Source organism: Euleptes europaea, chromosome 6 (assembly GCF_029931775.1).
Source record: "Euleptes europaea isolate rEulEur1 chromosome 6, rEulEur1.hap1, whole genome shotgun sequence".
NCBI lineage: Eukaryota > Metazoa > Chordata > Lepidosauria > Squamata > Sphaerodactylidae > Euleptes > Euleptes europaea.
In genome coordinates this window covers 88199611-88206373 of record NC_079317.1, presented here as the reverse complement: position 1 = coordinate 88206373, position 6763 = coordinate 88199611, and positions in this window count along the sequence as shown.

Here is a 6763-nt window from a genome sequence, read left to right as displayed (position 1 = left end):
TCCAGACTCAATTAAACTTATGGCAATTAGGCAGCTTATCCTTAGCTTTTGGTTACTATATACACATCTCAACAAAAAACAGGAATCTTGTGGTAACTTAAAGCAGGGATAGACAAATCCAGGATGCCAGGTTGCCATTGCTCCACGAAATGTCACCATAGCCCCTAGAAATGTAATCAAATGGACACTGTAGTGTGAAATTATTTAATTGGGCTTTACTATGAGGTTTCACACACACACTATTCTCAGGGCCATGGAAATGTATTATTTTCTCTCACTATTAACTATGACTACCTTTAATTAAACTGTGACTCACCGTCCATTACAGGTATTAACTATCTTGGTATAACTAGTTCTGTGGCATCTGCTTTTTTCCTGATTAGGTGAGAATTCTATACATTTACATTTCATTCCCCCCCCCCCCACCAAAAAAATCTATTACAAAATGACTGCATAGGAAGGATCCACTCATAGCATCAAAGTTGTCTCTAGCCCACAAAAGGGGTTATGCTGGAATACAACTTTGTTAATCTTTAAAATGCCACAAGATTGCCATGTTTGTTTTGCTGCAACAGAATAACACAGACACTCCTCTGCAATAATTATCTCAACCAATAACGTAAGAAGCACCTGGCTACTGCTTCAAATATTTTTGTGTCCCAACCAAAAAAAGTGTACATTGGTTGGCAAAAGAGTTGGAAGCTTAACACCTGAACAAGTTTGGAGCGTAATACCTGAACAAGTTCCCTTTGTCTATTCCATCAGTATACTCCCCTACAGTACAGCTTTATTAAATAGAATGCATTGTGTAAGCAATGAAGCTCCTACTGATATTTTTTAGTAGACTCCTTTTTTCCCTAGCAAAAGGATGTCACCTAAGGAAGCTTACTTAGCAGTATTCAAGCTGCCGCTCTAAGACAGGCTTCCTACATTATACCTCTTTGACCAATTCTGTGTCATCGATGTATTTAATATACAATTTCTTCTGCTTTGGCATTGAACACATGAAGCTGCCTTATACTGAATCAGACCCTTGGTCCATCAAAGTCAGTCTTGTCTACTCAGACCAGCAGTGGCTCTCCAGGGTCTCGGGCAGGGGTCTTTCACATCACCTGCTTGCCTAGTCCCTTTAACTGGAGATGCCAGGGATTGAATCTGGGACCTTCTGCATGCCAAGCAGATGCTCTGCCACTGAGCCACAGCCTCTCCCCAGTTGATTTACCCCTAGGATATGGAAGGGTCTCAGGCAGGGGGCTTTCACATCACTACTTGCCTAGTCCCTTGAACTGGAGATGCCGGAGATTGAACCTGGGACCTTCTGCATGCCGAGCAGATGCTCTACCACTGAGCCACGGCCCCTCATACTGCCCCCCCCCAATGCTGGATTGCAATGAATGGCTTGCAAGCCTTCTGCTGGATCACAGTAAGGTGGGGGAGATCATCCTTTCCCCAGTCCCAAAGTTTCTAAGCTATGAAAGGAGTATGATTTGCTAAACCAGGGGTGGGAAACCTTTTTTCCGCCAAGGGCCATTTGGATATTTATAACATCATTCACGGGCTCTGCCACTGAGCCACAGCCTCTCAAAACGCCCCCAAAAGAGAACACATCTTTCAGTACCAACAACAGCAATACGGACTTGGGAGTCCCCTCTCCCCCCAGCCCCGTTTCAAAACAGACAGATCAACCAGTCACCGCTCAGACGGTTCCTAGGGGTTTGAAAGAGGCTACTAGAATAACCTGTTGGGGCAAAGAAGAAACTTGGGACAACCACCTGGCCAACCAGCTCTGCATGCCCAGGGACCCGACAGCAAGCCGGGGGAAGGGATATCCCAATGCACAGCCAGCTCGCCCCCCACTGGGCCAGCATTAGACAGACCTCACCTTTAGCTTGCTACGATGCATAGCTGGGGAGATAAGGACGGAGTAATCCTGAGTGTCTTTGCCTTCAGCTGGTAAGTCGTTTCCCCCTGTGACATAGGAGAGAAGCAGCCCTTTGCAACCGACAGCAATAGCAGCGCGACCACCGGGGCGCTTCCCTTTCCCCTCTTTGCTTCTCGCTCCCTCTTTTTTTGCTGATGCACCCCCTGGAGCAGAAACCCAGCTCCCGTTCCCATAGCGACAGGCGCCGCCCCTCGGCGCGCGCGGATTGGCGGAGCCCGCCCTCCTCCGGGGCCTCGCGTAGAATTGCGATTGGGCGGCCCGCGAGGCAGGCAAGTTCAGTTGCGCAGGCTGGGCAGAAATAGGGGGACGAAGGTGCGTTGCGTCGCTGAAGGTACGTGGCGCTGGAGACAGTGGGCGGGGCTAACCGTATACTCGCAGTGACGTGTTACGCCGAGGGGAGGCGGTGGAAGGGACGGTGAGCGACGCAGAGGAGCGGCCAATGGGAGAAGCCCAGATGGCTCTTCCCGAGTCTCCCCTGATTGGCTGCTCACTGGCAAGGAGGTGGGGCCTTCTCCCCATTAAATCTGGTCCACCGCCTTCTCCCCTTCCTGGGTATTGAGACAGCAAGGTAGACTTCCTCTGAATGTGGAGGATCCACTTAAATATTTTGGCTTCTTTTTTTTTGTGATAATCTTTTCCCCTTTCTGTAAATGTATTGAGATAGCAAGGGAAGTCTGTTGCTGGGCAGGATAACTGTGTGTGAAGGCAGTGGGTGAAATGTCATGGAGCGTCAGAGTGAACGATAAACAATGATAGGAGAAACTGGATGAAACTGCAACTCTACTGAGTCACCTTTCCGTCTGTAATACAATCAGATATGCATAACTTGATGTATCGTCATAACTTGAATTTGGATAAATACCTCTTCCCCAGTATAATCGAGACTCAGAGATTTCTGCCCATTAGGGCCTCTGAGTCAGCAGCTGCAAATAAACTGTTTTCTTGATAACGATCTTGGGTCTCCCTCTCCCCCAGCGAACCCCTGTTTACCACATCAGTATAGACATTGGAAAAACCCACAACGGAATTACCACTCCGCCTAAAGTACTCCTTGGCTCCATCGTCAACCAAAAGGGAGACTGCAGCCAAGAAATCAGAAGGAGATTGAGACTGGGAAGGGTAGCCATGAAGGAGCTAGGAAAGATCCTGATGTGTAAGGATGTGCCGCTGGCCACCAAGATCAAGTTAATTCATGCCATCCTACTCCCTGTTACTATGTATGGGTGTGAAAGCTGGACAGTGAAGAAAGCTGATAGGAAGAAAGTAGATTCTTTTGAAATGTGGTGCTGGAGGAGAGTGTTACGGATACGGTGGACGGCCAAAAAAACAAATCTGTGGGTTATAGGTCAAATCAAGCCTGAACTGACCCTGGAAGTTAAAATGACTAAACAGAGGCTGTTACATATGTATATAGTTAGGTGATATGCAGGGGGAACTTAGGAGCTTGAGTCCTGGACGAAGGATCCTAAGTCCTGCATGCGCCATTGGTCCAAACCGGCACGCGCCATTGGTAACCCGGGGTTGTTTTCCCCCCTATCACGGATCACAGGGGGAGTGGCCGCATATAATAAGGGCCGTTTGCACTATGTTCTCCAGTTCTGTTCTGTACTTCAATAAAGCGGTTGCTGTTTGAATTCAGTCTCCGACCTTGTGTGTCCTCCCCACGCGGACTTAACAGAGGCTATCGTATTTTGGCCACATTATGAGAAGACAAGAGTCACTGGAAAAGACAGTCATGCTAGGAAAAGTTGAGGGCAGCAAGAAAAGAGGAAGACCCGACAAGTGATGGATTGACTCAATAAAGGAAGCCACAGACTTCAATTTGCAAGATCTGAGCAAGGCTGTCAAAGACAGGACATTTTGGAGGACATTGATTCATAGGGTCACCATGAGTTGGAAGCGACTTGACGGCACTTAACATACACACACACACTTAACTTCTCCTCCCCACCCCACATCTGAAAAAGTAAGCGTGACTGACAAGACTCATATTGAAATAAATATTGTCAGTCTTTTAAGTTGCCAATCTCCAGGTCATAGCTGGAGATCTCCCAGAATTAGGACTGGTCTCCTAGTCATGATGCACGCCTATTCTCTCCACGATCAGAGGAGCATGCCTAATATATTGGGTGCTTTGGAGCACAGGCAGGATGGTGCTGCTGCAGTCGTCTTGTTTGTGGGCTTCCAAGAGACACCTGGTTGGCCACTGTGTGAACAGACTGCTGGACTTGATGGGCCTTGGTCTGATCCAGCATACTTTTCTTCTGTTCTTATGACATAAATCCCCTGGAGAAAATGGCTGCTTTGAAAGGGGGACGGTATGGCATTATACTCTGCTGAGGTTCCTCCCCAACCCCAAAATCTCCAGGAATTTCCCAAGCCAGAGTGGGCAACCCTAGCTAATGAACTTTTGTTGAATTTTGCTACAACAGAAATATATGACTACTGCTTTGTAATCAACCAGGGCTGTACTTAATATCTGGAATTTTCCACAGAAGTCATGTTTATTACCAAGTGGCAACTACAGAGTTCAATAGAATGGATACCTACTGGCAACTCCACAGAATGTTACCTTTTACCTAATATCATACAGAAGAGAGTTGTAAACAGCCCAATTACTTTTAGGATGGTTTCAAGTTTTGCTTCTTTGTTCTAGTGCCGAATCACAAAATTATATGAACACTTGGTAAATGTATGCACTGTTAGATCTTTTGAGACTTTTTCAGTCAGTTAAAAAACAAACACAAGACAGTTATCAGGGCTGTGTTTTCAGTGGCGCAGAGGTGGCACCAGTGATAGAATCTGTTCTGCTTCCACCTGATTGCCCATAGTTCTATTTATCACTCCAGAAAAAGGGATGAACATACCCAAACCAATATTTTGGCACTGGGAAAATGCAATATCCACACAATTGAAATACCATATTTACTCAAAAGGAAGAAAATTCCAGACGTAAGATGACCCCCTTAAAAGTGTTATACCCCACCCCAAATTCATTATTGGACATAATGGTAACTTGTATGTGAATGTAAGATATCCCCCACTCTTTGGTGTCATATCTGGGGGTAGGGTTGCCAACCTCCAGGTACTAGCTGGAGATCTGCTATTACAACTGATCTCCAGCCGATAAGAGATCAGTTCACCTGGAGAAAATGGCCGCTTTGGCAATTGGACTCTATGGCATTGAAGTGCCTCCCCTTCCCAAACCCCACCCTCCTCCAGTTTTGCCCCCAAAACCTCCCACTGGTGGCGAAGAAGGATCTGGCAACCCTATCTGGGGACGGACGGACGGACTAGTCTAGCATTTGAGTAAATACTGTTCTAATATGGGGGTGGAGGGAATCTGAACAACTATCCCAAATAAATACCAGCTGCACATTAACTGAGTAGGATGAACCAGAATAAGAGACACCAGGACGTGATGAGTTAAAGAAAGGTATCAGGACATGCAAGGTTTCGTGTAGAACAAACAAAGTATTATAAGGGCTCCCTGACTTGTACTGGAAGAATTGATAGAAAAGTGCAGTCTGAACCGGATCACAAGGTTGCAGATAACATACAGTTGGCTGTCCAAAGAAGTGAGAGAAGTTATTTAAAGGTCTCATTAGCATAGTAAAAAGCACACCCATAAGGTGGAGATTAACATCATTTCCCCTCGGTTGCATATTATGGGATAGCAATTGTTTGTGCTCTTGTGCAGAATGACTTAATACAGTAGATTTCATGTTATAGCCAATTAAAGCTTTATGCATCATATTACTCATTAATGAATGTGCCTTGGTAAACGCCTTTAGGTATATAAGAGGGAACAAGACAAAGAAGGGTTGCTCTGCTTTTTGCTCATGCTGCAGATGCCATTATTTGTGCACAAATAAACTTTTTTCCTGTTTCACGCTTGGTGTGGCTCATTGGGACTCGGCAGCACTAAGCCTCGAACCTGATATCACAAAATGGCACTGTAACAACTGTGTGAAAAAAAAATACTTTCTGAAAATATCCTGGCATACTTTCTTTTTTCACTTATTTACCTGCGTTTGCTTTGCATTTTGCACTGTAAACATAGTTTTAATAAATTCTTTGTAAATATGTAGAGGCGCTCATCTTTTTAGCACTTGCCAGTACTGAAAACAGTTTTTTGGCTTAATGGGAGAATGCATAAAATTACACAGTTTTAAAACAGAGGAAGGGAGAATGAATTTGTAAACCACTGTGGGTCTGCTTTGGGAGGAAAAGAGGGATGAAGATGAGCTGCTTCTACTCCCCAATACTGCTTTTTATGTTTTGCTCTATTGTAACCAAAACCTCATCTCTCCATTATCACAACTTTGCTATCTCTTAGATGTCTCACCGACTGTATGGCTGATCCCTAAAACCTGGTGAAGCTTGGAGTAAATTCTCTCCTTCCATACCAATTCTTCATTCAATTACCAGTAACACTCCTACCTTTTAAAGACAAAAATAAGAATTTCTCCCACACAAAAGGGTAATTCTGTAAAAATCTTTTTGAACACAATTTATTTGAAAGTCACATTTAATTTTAAACGCAGAGGGATGGTTTTTACTAGCTTCAGAATTATATATACTATTCAACTATTTCCCAAACATGGCTGGAGTAAACATTTTACACATAAGCTTTTGTGTGAAACGTACTTTAGTGTTAGGTGTCATCATTCAAATAATATAATAATCCATGCATTTAACACATAAAAAATCAGAGTGGAGTTCATTTAATGCAGATGAGAGTTATAAAGCCATGTAGAAATTGCAATTCATTTCTTCCCATTAAATTAGGAAGGAACAGAATCCAGATTCTTTCAATCA